At 38.0% G+C, this 16479-nt stretch overlaps 1 protein-coding gene across 1 annotated transcript in view; it reads left to right on the top strand.

Moving 5' to 3' along the window:
- Nucleotides 1–16479, top strand: part of HSD17B12 (hydroxysteroid 17-beta dehydrogenase 12) — a 167129-nt gene that overhangs the window by 66250 nt on the left and 84400 nt on the right. The window lies entirely within an intron of this gene.

The following is a 16479-nucleotide window of genomic DNA, read 5'->3' as shown; positions in this document are numbered from 1 at the left end:
CTTATGTGTTGAAATTTTTGCTGCACTTTAAACTGAAAAATGCAGTCATAAATGATGCATTACAGGTGGGGGTTGTGCAGGAGAGACTGGAATACCAGTCAGCAGATCTCCGTTCAGGCGTGAGGCAGGGTCCTACACACAGAATTGGTGAATGAGTTACATTTATACACAGTTTAAATTAAATAAAATGGTTACATGTATATTTATCATTCTCTAGGATTCCTGCTTTAACTAGCTTCTGTGAATAGCCAACTAACAAACTGGTCCAATTCTTTCAGATGAGAGAGGAGTTCTATTTTTTTTTCAGCTTTATTGAGATGTAATTGACATAGAACATTGTGTGTAAGTATGTTAAAATTTTTTTTTTAATCATTTTTTTTAAACGCTGCTGGGAACACAGCTCTTTACATCTTTGCATTTAAGGATTTTAACTTTGAAGGTTTAAACCATGTAAACACAACCCTGAAGGTCTAAGGCATACAATATTTTGCAGATTTGATAAGATGTGAATATGAAGTAAGCCATGACACTAATGAGCCTGAGGCAGTTAATTTAGATAGTAGTTGAACTTAACATATAACACATTGTCTAGATCTTAATCCTGTTTCCCTCATAGTTACTTTGATCATGTGTATAATGAACTCTTATAGTGATAAAAATGTTGTGTTTGTGCGTGTGTGTGGGTGAAATTGGCTGCTCATGAAAACATTTACTGGGTGCTGGACATAAAGGTTCGTAGTTGGAAAATAAAACCTTTGATTAAATGGAATATTGAATTTTGAAATGCTGTGATCTGAAGGAGTCCACCATCTTCTCGATACAGAAACACGTAGAAGCTACCTCATGGCAGTCTTTTAGAAAGCGCTCCAGCCTGTACAGAGATGGCTCAATGAGTCAAGTGTATGTTAATGATATTGGAGAATTTATTAACTTGTGATAGGAGGTGACATGTGACTGTGGGCAGAGATGTGGTTCTGGATAAAGACGGGATCCTGTTCAAACACTCTCATGAAGGGACAGACGGTGACACACTGAATTGACCTTTATTATGTTTTCCTGGGCATCATATAAATGAATGAAAGAGGTGGTGTCAGCAGACCAGGTCGTCAGTTCTAAGCGGAAGAAATACAAAGAGCAGATTATAGACACCTGTGTGTTTAACTCACATGTGAATCTTCTCTTTGGGAGGATAGTGTTTTTGTGAACACATCTATTCCATGAGAAAGGAGGACCAGAATTTAATGTGGACAGAGAGCCACTGTTTATGCCTCCAGCGCATGCTTACTGAATGCCTGCGCACCAGGGACTGTGCTGGGTAGTCGGCATACAGTGGGGAACACCACAGAGGCAGTAAGCAAGTAGAGGAGACAGAGGGAAAAATTATCGGTTAAAAAGCAAACAAAACAAAACAAACCAGACAAAAAAACTAAACACTTGGAGTTTGTAATAATGCCATAAAAGAAACAAAGGGGAGGAGATGGAGAGGTTCTTATTTTGTAGCAATGTGGTGAATTCTATGACTGATGGGGTGTTAAAGGGCCCGACTAATAACCTTTTGCCCAGATAATGGCACTTGAGTTATGAAGCTGGAGGCTTGGTGAAGAGAGAGTCCACTGGGCCTTCTTGTGGATGGGGTGTGCATGCAAGTTGCACATGACAAATGCACCCCAACATACCTGTTCTCTTAAGCCTTTGGGTTTCTGCCTCGACGTTACGACAGGGAAGTTGTGGCCCCCCCAGTCTTCCTAAATGGAGAGCTGTCCTGGAGTCCGGGTTTCAGCCAGCCGGCCAAGTGAACTCTTAGGGCCGCTTCCAGTTGTATGTGCTAACGAGTAAGTCTTAAAGCTCTGCTAAGTGATTCGTATTTTAAAAGATATCCCAATCTGGCATTATTATGATGTTTTCCTCGATCTAACTTTTGTAATTATTTTTGTGTATAAGTTATTACTTTATGGATCAGACGTTATACTTATTCCCCAAAGAATGCTGTGAGCTTTCCCTGTTCTGCGTAACAGGATGAGATCTTGACCTTGAGGAGCAGGGGAATTCGCCTGTAAGGAAAATGCCCTTAGAGTTATCGCGAGCTAAGTGCAAGTTCTCAAGCCCAAGGAAAGGGAATCTCTTCAGACACAGGTGATCAGGCTATTTCTATTTCCACTGGCAAGGGAGGCTCAGAATAGCTTGGGGGTTCAAGGTCGTCGGCTTCAGCTGAGTTCACCCAGATATCCCCATTCCAAGCCTCTCTCAGTGCTTTCACTTTCATACATGAGACTCGGTGAGTCTGTGGAGGTCAGCTTACATTGTAGTTGTGCAAGTGGCACAGTTAAATCCGATGTGAGCAAGGGGGAGCTCTGTGGCTGTAAGACACGGAGGTTTTTATTAGGACTGGCATTGAAGTTCTCTGGCTCTCTGTTTGTAAATGGGAGCTGAATGTCTAAAGACCCAAGCTTGTCATTTTCTTTCAGGGAGTGCTTCCGTGCGTTCAGAAACCATGCCCTACCAGTCTTTGCACCCCTCATTTCTGCCCAGCTCAAACGTGACAGCCACTTGGTCCCTTAGGGCATTTCTTCAGTGGATACTGTGTTGTAATCTGCTGTCAGCATTCATTTGATTAATGGTGATGTGGCATTATGGATCAAATCAAACCTGTACCAGAGTCCTTTGAGGTCTGTGTTTGGGGATCCCACTCCTGATCCCAGTTTCTGCGTCTGTCAGACTTCAGTCTGGAAACCTAAGTCAAGCAAGTTAGTTTAACTAGACTACCTTGTCTCTTCTAGTCCAACTCTTAACATTCACTCCAAGAGGTTAAACTCATCCCTCCTTCCCTATGTGATGGAAAGAAGAAAAGAGGAAAGGGGGAGATTGAAAAAGAAACCACGTGCCAATTGAGGAAAAATAGGGACCTCATCCGGGCTCCTCTCACCTTCCGACTCTCCGCTGTCCTTATGTAAACTTGGGGGTTCTGTTTCTTTAAAAGTAATTCCTTGTGAGTGTGGAGCACCACCTACTTATCGCAGTTCTTCAGAACACTTTTTAAGGGATTATATATAATTTAGTAGGGAACTAAATGTTTTGCCAATAATGGATAAGTGCTTTCTCAGGATCTACTTCTTAGATGAAATTACACTTCTTTGTAAGGATACCTGTCACCCGTTGAAATAATACAATCTGAGAGTCAACAAATATATAATAAGCTTATTTTGTTATCTTTGTTGGCCAGAGTTATTAATATATTCAGTATTTTTGTCGAGTTTGATTTGTCAAAGAAAAAAACTCCTAATTTTGGAACTCAGGTAATTTTTACTTGCCACAAATCACATTGCAAAGAAGACTAGCTTTCAGAACAGTGGAGTGGCTCACAGAATAAAGAGATGGTGATATTTACAGTTCCTATTCTTATGTGGCAGTTGGTAATTCTGATTGCGTACACTCTAATCAGCTTCAATTTTAAAAACCACACACATCTGTCTTCGACTTAAAAAACCCAAATATGGTATTTCTCTTTTTTTTTTTTTTTAACTTATGTCAGGGTGGAAAGCTTTGGGATAGCCATGTGATTCCAGGATCTCTTGAAAGGTAAAGCTTTTAGAAATGTAAATCTTCCTGGTCTGTAGTCACAGAGGAATACAGTAAGATAAAAAAAAATAATAATCAGTTTCCCTTTTTCATACCTTACTTATGATTAAATGTGTATAGTTAAGTGTAGATTTCACCAAATATGTTGTTTCACAATTTCCTGTTGCACTACCAGTACTGTTCATACGATACTTTGTTATAGTTAGCTTATTTCATTTTTGTAGGGACAACAAGGTATTAGTGAAACTTTTTATTTTCACGTTTAATTAACTAGAATCACATGATGTTAGGATTAGAGAGTTCATCTCATGCTGCCTCTAGACACATATTTTTCTGTCACTTCTATAGTATCAGAAATATTTTTATTGTCCTTACAGTTCACAAAATCTAAGGTAAGAAACCACCAGGAACCCCAAACCAGCCTGTTTGCCTCTATTGGTTTTGCCTGTGGTACCTATGGTTGTGGAGGTATCCTCCTCCTCCAAGATCCCCAAATTTGTGAATGTTTGAAGAAAGTAGCATCCTGTACTACCCGTAAGACTGAGCTTCCACAAGCCGTCGAGCAGGTCCAGGATCGTTGCTTTGAAGTATTGTTTCTACATATTGGAGTATAATTATTGTTCTTACTAGTGGGCTTATCATGCCTAATTAAATGAGATTTACCACGAAATGAAACATGGTCATGGTTACAATTTGTTTTATCTAATTATATCCTTGCAGGAAGAAGGATAGATTCTTTGCTTTCTTTCTTTTTTTTTTAAGTTTATTTGTCTTGAGACCAAAAAAGAGTTTGAGTACATGCTAGCTTGAGTCGGGGAGGGACAGAGAAGGAGAGAGAGAATCCCAAGCAGGCTCTGTGTGGCCAGTGCGGAGCCCATTGTGGGGCTTGAATTCAAGAACCTCGAGATCATGATCTGAGCCAATACCAAGCGTCAGACGCTTAACCGACGGAGCCACCCAGGCTCCCCAGAAAGATAGGTCCTTACTGAGCCTGTGCAAAGAATTACATTGTCATGTAAGGTGAAAGCACTCAGTAGAGACATGTATCGTCTCTGACCGTTGTTCTGATCAGTTTTGCACATAGGTCCAATCAATATGTGTTGTGTCTTCTATACAATTTCCAACTTTAAATTTACCCAGTTTCATAGTTTCTGATCCAGTTGCTATTGTTGCATAACAACTACCTCAAACTTATCAATGCAAAATAATAACCACTTAAGGCGCTCAAAAATTCTGCTGATTAGTTTTACCAGGACCTGGGGGACATATTCTTCTTCTTCTCATGGCATTCCTGAGTTCCCTAAGTAACACTCAGCTAGTGGGGAGCCTGGTCCGAAAGATTTAAGAGGGCTTCTCTCCCAGGGCTGAGGCCATGATAGGGAATGGACTGGAGAGCCAGACCCAGCTGGGACTGTTGACTGGAGTGCCTTTGTGTAGCCTTTGTAGCACGGCCAGATTGGTGGGAGCTGGCTTTCTCTGCAGGGGACCCCTCATGCCTCGCAGTGAAGGTGCCAAGACAGTTAGGCAGAAGCCGATGTCTTTTTGTGACCTACTCTCAGAATTCATATAGTAGTACTTTTGCCATATCCTATTGGTCAGAGGAGACCTGAGCCTGCCCAGATTCAAGGGGAGAGGAGTTACTCTCTACCTCTTGATGGAAGAGAGACAAGGTAACATTGGAAAGAAACGTGTGGGAAGGGAGATATTTTTGGAGAATAAAATGTGGATCTGGAAAATATAGTCTGCTACAGTTTATAAGCTATATTAAGGTTTTTCCGAGAATATTTTTCCTGATTTCTGAGGGATCAGTAGGAGCAACATACCATTCAAAGAGTGCTTTATTCCTATTTGCCCAAGGACAGCCAGTCACAAAAGAGGGGTAATGAAAAACGAAGAAAGAAAACTATTTTCATTAAGCCACGATTTCATTCAGCTGCAAAATTAATTCTTGTTCTATTGGATCTTGGGTCAGAAGCATGCTGGTATCTGATTTTCAAATAAAAAGAGTTCTGTAGGTACTGACTCAATTTCCTGGTATAATCCAGTTGTGTAGTCTGAGCTTGGTGGCAGTGTCAGGTTACACTGGGAAGGAAGTCTGGTACAGGAATTGATTTTTTTTTTTTTTTTTTTTTTTTTACCATGTCTGTGACAGTCAGGTGCACTCAAATGGGCCTCTGCTGAGCCTATTATTCTTTGGATGTTTCTTCCTAAAGACTGTTTTCTGACCTCCAGCTTATGGGCCTCCAGCTTTTGGCCAACTTGAAGGAAACGTAGGAACCACCTGTTAATAGGACTGATGATCTCTGGTTCAGTTATTACAGTAATTAACAGTGTCAGATTAGAATACCCTATTGTGGTATAATATAGAGCTAATTAATGATTTAGTCAACAATTTTCCTTAGGGCAGGATCCTTATGATGGACACTAACGGGATTGATAAAGCTCCAAGGACTTCTATAAAGTGTGTTTTAAAATTGCCACCAACTAGCAAGAGTATTTTATACTTAGAAACATAATCTTGGGGCACCTGGATGGCTCAGTTAGTTGAACGTCCGACTTTGGTTCAGGTCATGTATCACAGCTCATGAGTTCAAACCCTGCATCAGGCTCTGTGCTGACAGCTCACCTGGAGCCTGCTTCAGATTCTATGTCTCCATGTCTCTCTCTCTCTGCCCCTACCCCGCTTGCGCCCTCTCTCTCAAAAATAAGTAAAAACATTAAAAAAGAAAATTAAAATAAAAAGAAACATAATCTTATGTAGCACTTTGTTCATAGTTGTGTGGCCAGTTTCTCTCTGTCCTGAAAAGTACACACATGTTGAATGATACTCATTGTTAGTCACATCTGGGCTCTGCCCATGTTTTGGGCTTGGTAAACAGGACAGCTCTCATAAGAGAGCTGAGCTAATTAAAGATGTGAAGAGTTTCGTTTTTCCCCCAATACCCTCTCTGCTACCTAGTGGCTATTTGGGAAATACCAATGATAGTTTGGGTATAAAATATGTCTTAATCAATTTTATTATTTTTCATTTTGTGGCCCAAATTTGTAAAGGCAGTAGCATAAAGAGTTGCCAGGAGACTAGAGATTATAGCAAAATATAGGTCACCGGTGTCTAAGACAAGAAATGATTAGAGTCTTGGTTTAGAGTGACAGTAAATAAAATAAAATATAGCCACAAGAAATAATAATTATTAGGAAACCCAGCTTTTTTAGAAATGAGAAACTTTTGTTAAAAAGACGATTCAAGGGCATGACAAAAGTCAACACAAAAGCTTAAAAAGTTAACAGGCTGTTAGAAAGTGAGAGTGTTTTGGGGAGATAAGGAACCTTTGTTGGCCAGGCTGCCTCCTAGAGGTACAGAATAATTCTTTTTTTATAGCTTTCTCATTAAGAGAAGACTGTATTATCAAAGATCAAGTTTCTTCTCAACAACTGGTTCCAAACTACTTAATTCATAAGCTTTCTTTGTTGATTTTAATATAGTTTTTGTACTTACTTACACACACATATATAGATAAGTTAACACTTTCACCTGAAGCTTAAAATGTATTAACTTTATATCTGTTATTACATTATAAGAAAATTCACATACCACATTGACTTTGCCATTCCAGTTGGAGTTTTCTTTAACAATTTTAGTGTTTAGAAATTGTCCATGTAACCGAAGATGCCTTTTTCTTTAACTTACTATGATATTAGTATAGTATCTTAGGATCAATTAAGAACCACAGAAGTTATATTTAAGTTGACAATGCAGAGCAATACAATCATTATCAGAGAGATGATGTTTGAAAGTTTTATAACAGAGGACATGACGAGTAACATCAAGTGATTTGCAGCATGTCTGAAGTTTAGAAGAGTCATAAAAGACACCAATACTCATAACTCTAGTTTGTGGAAGCAGTGATAATATAGCTAGCTGATAAAAACTATGTAGAAAAGTTAAAACTTCAAAGAATGAAATGTTACAGTGGCATTATATTTCAGTCTGTTAGATATGATCAGAGAGAAGACATAGCCACTTTCAAAATTATAATGATCGAACCAGATCTAATGTGGCCAAGATTTACCTTAATTAGGACTTTTATGTACATCTTGGATTCTTATATAATTCTTTGTCAGTTATTTAAAGTACTTCAAAAGTTTATTAGAGCATTTTAAAATAACTGTAACTAGCCAAATGTCTGTTTGAACTTTTAATTGTCGCTGCTCAAGCTGGCCATTTCTTTGAGAATGATTTTTCTGAAATTCCCAGCACATTTAAAGCATTAGATGTTTTGTCCTTGTCTGGTAGTTCTTGAATTTTCTCTTCTCAGATTTAAGGGAACACTGATTAGTTTCCATAGCCACTAAGTAGAGGCTTTTTAAAATATAAAACACTTGGTTGACAGTATTGTTCAAACCTGTATCTTCATTGATTTTTCTGTCTACTTGCTCTTATCAGTTACTGTGAGAGGGGAGTTGAAATCTCCAACTAGAATTATGGATTTGTCTGTCTTTGTGTGTCTATTTCTTTGTTATTAGATGCATTAACATTTAAGAGTGTTCTGTTCTCTGATGAATTCATTCCTTTATCATTATGAAATGACTTTCTTTATTCTTGTAATATTCTTTGCGCTGAAATCAACTTTATCTTTCTTTTGATTAGTTCTAGTATGGTATATATTTCTTTCTCTCTTTTAACTTCTGTATGCTTTCTATTTAAAGTAGGTTTCTTATAGACAGCATAGGTTTGGTCTTTTTTAAATTAGTTTTTTTATTTTTTATTTTTGTTATACCCCTTAGCTTCTTAATTTTTTTTAATGTTTTGTTTTTATTTTTGAGAGAGAGAGAGAGACAGCATGAGCAGGGGAGGGTCAGAAAGAGAGGGAGACACAGAATCCGAAGACAGGTTCCAGGCTCTGAGCTAGCTGTCAGCCCAGAGCCCGATGCGGGGCTCAAATCTATGAATCATGAGATCGTGACCTGAGCTGAGGCCGGAAGCTTAATGGATTGAGCCACCCAGGCACCCCAGGTTTGGTCTTTAAAAAAAAAATCCAATTTGATGACTTTTGCCTTTTAATTGAGGTTCTCAGACCATTTACATTTAATGTTATTATTGATAGAATTGGGTTAAGATCTACCCATTTACTCTTTGTTCTCTATTCATCTTGTCTGTTCTTTTTCTCTTGTTTTGTTTTTTTTCTGCCTCTGTTTGGACTATTAGTATGTTTTTTTTTTTTTTTAATCATTCCGCATTATTTCCTTCCTTGGCTATTGACTGTACATCTTTTTGTGTTTAGTGATTGCTTTAGACTTTGCAGTGTATATCCTTAGGTTGTCACAATCTGCTACTACTTAATGTAGAGCATGAGAACTTGATGGCAGTGTACTTCCATTCCCCATATGTTTTATTTCTGTGTATGTATAACATTGTTTTTGCCACAAATAGCCAACTATATTTTAAAGAGAATTAAATTCATTTTTTAAGTCTTCTATATTTACACTATTTTCTGACACTCTTCATTCTTTTGTATAGGTACATAATTTAGTCAAGGATCTTGTTTCTTTTTTAAATTTTTTCTTTGTTTCCCCTGTCTGAAAGATTTCCTTTTATATCTCTTATAGTACTGGTCTGCTAATGATGAATTCTTTTTGTAAGTCTATTTTTGAAATGTATTTTCTCTGGGTATAAAATCTTAAGATGAGAGATTTTTTTTCCCTTGTAGTACTTTACTGTGCTTCCCTGCATTTTGGCCTTCATGTTTTTGAGAAGTCTGCTGTCATTCCTCTCTTTTTTTTACCATCTTGTGTAAGACACTTTTTTCTTCTTTCACTTTTAAGATTGTTCTCTTTATCACTGGTTTTAAGTAATTTTTCCCTTGGTGTACTTTTCTTCATGGTTCCTCCTCTTTGGAGTTTATTGAGCTTAAATTAATGTGTTTATAGTTTTCACTATATTTGGAAAAATTGGGGCCATCAAATTCTTTTTTTGTCCTTCATTCTGTGTGTAGGAATCTTCTTCTATGCGTATTAAATGGATTAAAGTTGTCTCTCAACTTACTGGTGTTGTCTGTTTTTTGTTTTCGGTCTCTTTCTTTCTTTCTTTGTATTTCATTTTAGAGAGTGTCTATTGCTGTCCTTTCAGATTCACTAATCTTTCTCTGTCTAGTGTCTAACCTGCTGTTAATCCTGTTAGTGTATTTTTTTAATCCAGACATTATTTTTCTCTCAATATAAAAAATTTTAGGGCATTTTTGTATCTCCCTTAAGTCTTTTAAAATATTTCACCCTCTACCTTTTTAAACAGACAGCAGCCTCCCCCTTGTTTGTGCTGGATATATTCCAAGACCCCTAGTGGATGTCTGAAACCACAGATTGTACCAAACCCAGTATAAACTATGTTTTTTTCTATACATACATATTTACGATAAAGCTAAATTTAGAAATTAGGCACAATAAGAGATTTACAACAAAGATAAGAAAGTAGAATAATTACAACAACTGAAGTTATGTAAATGTGTCTTTAAAAATATTTTATTGTGCTGCACTCACTCTTCTTGTGATGATCTGAGATGATAAAATGCCTACATGATGAGATGGGATGGGATGAGATGAATGGCACGGGCATTGTGACCTAACATTAGGCTACTATGGACCTTTCGATGATTCATCAGAAGGAGAATCATCTGCCTCCAGACCATAGTTGTTTGTGGCTAACTGAAACCATGGAAAGCAATCCTGTGAATAAGGGAGGATTACAGAATATCATGTACTCTTGTGTGTCTCTTTTTTTTTTAATTTTTTAAAGATTTTGTTTTCAAGTAATCTCTACACCCAACTTGGGGCTCAAACCTACAATCTTGAGATCAAGAATTGCGTACTCCATTGACTGATCCAACCAGGAGGCCCACTCTTGATCTTGTTTTACCCTTGTTTTTCTTGCTGTTGGCCTGCCTCACACTCTCTCTGTCCTCTGGTAAATTCTAGGGGCTCTGTCAAATCTGTTTCCTCAGCTCATGGGAACTGCTGATCTCTGTTTGAGCTCTTCTCTATTCTGGTCTAGAAAATCTCTAGGCAGTAAGTTAGGGCAGCCATAGGGCTCACCTCATTTCTTTGCCTTCTCTTGGGTATTGCTGTGTTGAACTGTCTGTCTCCTAGGGACAGAAAACCATTGTTTCATATCTTTTATTCATTTTTTTTTTAAGTTTAAGGTGATGGAGTAAATCTAGTCTTTGTTACACCATCATGTCTGGAAACAGAAGAGCCCCATACTCCCTCCTTTTTACCATTATGGATTTCTTGGTAAATATAATTATTATCTTTGTACATGTCTATAAATGTTGTTTGGTCTAGCATTAGGCTTTAAAGAAAAAAACAGGACTAAATCTTTTTGCATGTCTGCACTGGGCCCAGTACTGTGAAGGGGGATGTGTCCACTAACAAGTGTTATTTTGGTGACTGAAGAGCTATTGCGAAACCTCTTAGTATTCATCATCTTACGCCGAAAGATACTTTTGAAATCTAGTTTCTGTTCCAATTTTGGCACAAGTGGTTTTCTAAGCTAATGTGGGATCCTGTTGTAAAGCTTTCCAACTGAACAATTTCGCCAAGTGTACCTCATTTCGACTTCATTACTGTTTGTTACCAGTCGTTTTCACTGATAGAGAACAACATCTGTAATATGGGTGGATATTTTGTTAGAAACGTAGCCTACCTACCAATTAGCTGGCCCAGCCAAATTAGTGTGTGTTGGTCTCTATCTCCAATTACCGCAGCTGCTTGAAAGCTGCTGTTCTGCAGCTGGGCGTAGGCACGTGGGAGTGCGGTGCACCACGGCCAGACATTCGCTCTACCTCTTAATTAAAACATTTGCTTATGTTTGCGTGGTTTCTTTAAAACAGTAAGTGGTCTTTCCAATTGGATTATTGATGGCTCAGTAACTTTTATATAAAAAAAAAAACCTTTTTTTTTTTTGGTTGAGGAAATGTGGGACCAAGGTGTTCTGAAAGGAGTCCTACTTAAGTAGATGATTGGTGTCTCTCCTCCCGCTTGCAGATTATTAGTTGTTCTTCTAAGTGGGTAATTGTAATTTGGGGCACAGACTTAAAGTATAAAAGAATTCGTAGAAAGGCATATTCTTTGGATGTATTTATTAAGTTCTTCAGGACTTTTATAGAGGGATTGCTTCCTTTTTCATCATGGAGAGAAAGTACTTTTGAGAGTTTTATGGAAAAGGTTCACTTTAACTTGATTCTTCCATCCGATAAAGTTACAGATTTTCTTGTCAGTTTCCACTGTTTTGATAATCTGATTGTGCCATTACTTATTAAGTGCACAGTTCGTTACCTGCTACTCTTTACAAATCTTTAGCTATAAAGCACTAATTTAAATGAGTCAGTGCTATATCTAATACTAGAATCAAAGGGAAGAGGAGTCCATTAAAACCGACAAGAAATTTTATAAATTTTGAATTACTTGATTCCTTTGCTGTCAAGAAAAACCAATAGATTTAATATCTAATGACAGCAGGCTACTAGTGATAAAAATGTTGATGTAGAACCAGCTTCTATTGCCTTCCATTCTGTTTAATTTAATGCTATAGAGATGTGTAAAATCTAAAATGTAATATAAATATTAAGCCATAAGTAAGTATGCTCATTTTTGCAGAATGCTTACAATCCTGTTTAGACGTGTATAGTTTAGAAAACATACCCCACATGATGTCAAAGATCCTTCCTGTTCAGGAACTACTGAACGACGAAGCCCTTGACTTAAAAAATTTTTTTTAAATATTTATTATATATTTTTGAGAGACAGAGAGACAAACTGTGAGCAGGGGAGAGGCTTGAACTCATGAGCTATTAGATCATGACCTGAACCGAAGTCGGATATTTAACCAACTGAGCCACTTAGGCACCCCACGTCTCACTTTTTAAATATGGAAACCAAGTCTGAAAAGCCAAGTTATACCTAGTTAATGACTGAAATGGACAGTCTTTGGCTTCTTGGGCTATTTCTCTATTACCCAATGCTCTTAATTTGTGCTTTAAATATTGTAGCTGGGGAACTAAGTGATAATTTGGGGGGAGGTAAACATCTCCAGAACATAATATCGCAGTTACGTATATAGCATCCAGTGAATAAAAAACAAACTAAGCTCAGCTTGCATCGTGATGGTATTTAAATGCAGTTACTTATTACAGTTGTTATTATTGGACCAATTTTAGGATGCGTGAGCATTTTTATTAAAATGGGCATATTTATTCCTTTTCATTTTTTAAGACATAACCATGTTCAACTGGATATTTAAGGATGATTTGGACATAGTATAATCCTAACCTAACTAAATAAAAGTGTCTATTTATACTAACACAAGCTTTGATTAAAAACAATCTTCTGGTAATAGTTAAGATATTTCCTGTAATACGTGATAAAATAGGGGTGCCTGGGTGGCTTAGTCAGTTAAATGTCCGACTCTTGATCTCGGCTCAGGTCATCATCTCACTGTTTGTGATTTCGAGCCGTGCATGGGGGTCTGCACTGATGGCTCAGAGTCTGCTTGGGATTTTGTCTCTCCTTCTTTCTGCCTCTCTTCCATTTGTGCTCACTCCCTCTCTCTCTCTGACTCTCTGTGTCTCTCTCTGTCTCTCTCTTTCTCTCAAAATAAATAGATAAAATAAGCGATGAAATAAATATCTGATGTTGATCCTTAGAACAATTCTGAGGACAAGCTGGCAAGGTTCCCCAAGATGCCACCATGGGTAGTAACCTGATCTTCAGTTTTCGGCCGTCAACTACAGGTCTAGTTTTGCTTCCACAGCTACATGATACTTCCTTGTGCTCTTTCTAATTATTCATCCCCCTCTCCCACAAGCTGTCCTTTATGGTATTAGTCCAGAATCCTTGAATGTATACCTTGTTTTCTAGCCTTGAATTCTTCAGAATTGTGTTTTTGGCTCCCATTTCTGACTTGCATGGGGGATGGTGCTGTCACTCCCCAATTCTGGAGGCCATTGGGTGTCTTCTAGTACTGGTTCGTGTGGCTGGATGTCAGACCAGCAGCCCTGTAGGTTGGACCCCAGCTTTCCTACTCCTACTGTGTTGGCCAGTCTCCTTTGATCAGTTTTGTGTGTTGAGTTTTGTCTCCTTCAAACGAAAGGGCCTACTGCAGTGCAGTTTGAGAACCGGTGCTCTAGACTTCTCCCCACACCTTCTTGGTTAGTCCTTACTGTTCCCTTCTAACAAAGGGGCTGTTTTACTCAGCATGTGTCTCCGGACACCTAGCCTTTCATCCTCACAGAATGTCCTGTTCTCCAAGAGCCAGCCTTTTGCTGGTATCTCAGTTACCAGTCTCTTCCTGGTTCCTTAAGGCCTTGTTTCCAGAACATTCTTTTCCTCTGATGTCTCTCACAGGGACTCGTTAGACAGGTTTGTTTTTGGCCTGCTTTTTGTTTTACAAAATCAGCATATTTCACTTGGTCACATAAATCTCAATTTATGTCTTCTTTTGAAAATCCAAATGATCTGTTAACTCTGGGCCCAGTATTCCTGCAGGGCAGCAATCAGTTGGTGCCCAAGAACCAGTTGCCCTTTTAGGTGGGGCCTGTGCTGTCCAGTTTGTCCCAGCCCGTCCCCACTCACACCGTGCATGCACACATACTTTTATCAGGCTCTCTTGGCAAATGAGTAACAAGCTCGGCCCCAGAGACATTTCAGTTTGCAACCTCTCTTCTCCCTCACAGAGTTGCTAAGCACTCTTAGAGAGAAAGTCTCTTTCATTTGCAAGGCTTTGTAGAGAACACTTGCAGGCCACGTAGAACGTCTTGTCACACAGATAGGCCTCATTGTCAGTCAAATGGATTTCTTCTAGTACAGTATATTTATACTTTATAAATATCCCCATTAATTTTGCTTTTGTCTCCTAACAGAAACCCACCCTATCAATGTAGGCAAACTATGCACATATAGGTGAGTGAACAATCACAAAATGGAAGGAATCACAGTGCTCCCTCCGAATTACTCCTCCTTATTTCCTCCCCGAGTTTCTTAATCTTAACATTTTTTTTAAATAGTTTATTGTCAAATTGGTTTCCATACAACACCCAGTGCTCTTCCCTACAAGTGCCCTCCTGCATTACCACTACCTCTTTTTCCCCTCCCCCTCCCCCTTAAATCCTCGGTTCATTTCAGCATTCAGTAGTCTCTCAAGCTTTGCATCCCCCTCTCTCCCCAACTCCCTTTCCCTCTTCCCCTCCCCCTGGTCCTCCATTAGGTTTCTCCTGTTCTCCTGTTAGACCTATGAGTGCAAACATATGGTATCTGTCCTTCTCTGCCTGACTTATTTTGCTTAGTATGACACCCTCAAGGTCCATCCACTTTGCTACAAAGGGCCAGGTTTCATTCTTTCTCATTGCCATGTAATACTCCATTTTAATTAACTTTTTGATGTTATGTAATATTAACTAATTTCTAATATTATAATTTTATTTTGGATCCTTTGGATTTTACATACCTTGCATAATAGACTGTGTATTCTTTTGAGTTTTGGTTTCTTCAAATCAGCATATAATGTCCAGATCCAACAGAAATACAGGCACATGTGTTTCGAAGACTTGCATGGGATTTTCACAGTAACGTTACTGAGTAGCAAAAATTATAGTTCATTTGTTTTCATTCCTTTGTGAATATACACAATTTTGTCATCTGTTTTACTGCTGATGGACCTTTGGGTTATTTCCAGTTTTTGACTATTTCTTTTGGATCTCTGCTTGTAAGTGGACTTGAGACACACGGAGAGGCTCTTTGTCATCCATAAAACATTGCTGTTTCTATTAAATACGTTTCCTAAGATAATATTGCAAATACTTGGAATTAGTACCTAGACCTGAGTTCTTCTGATACTGCCACGTCACAAACAACACAAAACAAAAACCATCTCAAGAAACTGCAGACTATTTTTATCTCTTAGCATTTGGTACACTTTATGAATTTTAAACTTAAACATATCTATATTTTGAAAGCTGAATATGCAATCTTTTTAAGTAACTGCTATAAACTTTTTTAACTTGCAAAGATTTTAGAAGTCCGTTTACTTGGCCGTTTGCCCTCACTTGGCATGGTTCCAAGTGTGTAAAGTATGGTTAAAAAATCATATTAAGGATGATGGAGACTAAATATGCTGTAAAGTACTGAATTAAATGGAAAATAAGCAGTGTAAGACCCCCCCCCCCACACACACACACCTCTGTTTTCTCTTAAAAGTTTATTCTTGAAAATGTAAGAACAGGGCACTTGTCAGGATGAGCATGGGTGTTACATGGAAACCAACTTGACAATAAACTATAAAAGAAAAAAAGAAAATGTAAAAATAAGAATAGATATGTGTGTTTATATAAGTTAACGTGTACCATCATAATCAAATGATGAATTTAAATATTTTTGTTATTTCTTTCGCTTTGTCTTGTTCCTGTTACCTTTTCACGCACAGTACTGAAGCATTATTAATTGAATTTTCTCCTGGCACAAAACACTATGATTTCTACAAGAAGGGGCTAATATTCCTTACATCATCTTACACAGCAGCATTGCCTCTGGGACTTTTATAGGATGCAGCTGCTTGTGGGAGATGAAAGAAATCAAGTATTGTGGTACAGACTTTTAGGGATATTAACAGATTTTTGAAAGCAAGTAAAATATCCTGCATACTAGCTTGTGATCCTCTATGAATGGAGAATAAAATCCATAGGAATGGTTACTTGTTTCTTAAATACAACAGAGCATTGTGGGGATGTGAACTGTTTCTACTCTTCTTTGCGAGTGAATACATTGTCAGATTCTTATGAATGATTTTGGGAGAAACAAGATACTTTGAAGTCATCTTGAAGATGTTTCAAAAACAAAGAATATTTTGAAGAGGAATAT

This window comes from Suricata suricatta, chromosome 11 (genome assembly GCF_006229205.1).
Source record: "Suricata suricatta isolate VVHF042 chromosome 11, meerkat_22Aug2017_6uvM2_HiC, whole genome shotgun sequence".
NCBI lineage: Eukaryota > Metazoa > Chordata > Mammalia > Carnivora > Herpestidae > Suricata > Suricata suricatta.
The sequence above is the reverse complement of the archived record's forward strand: the minus strand, read 5'-3'. Positions and strand labels throughout refer to the sequence as shown.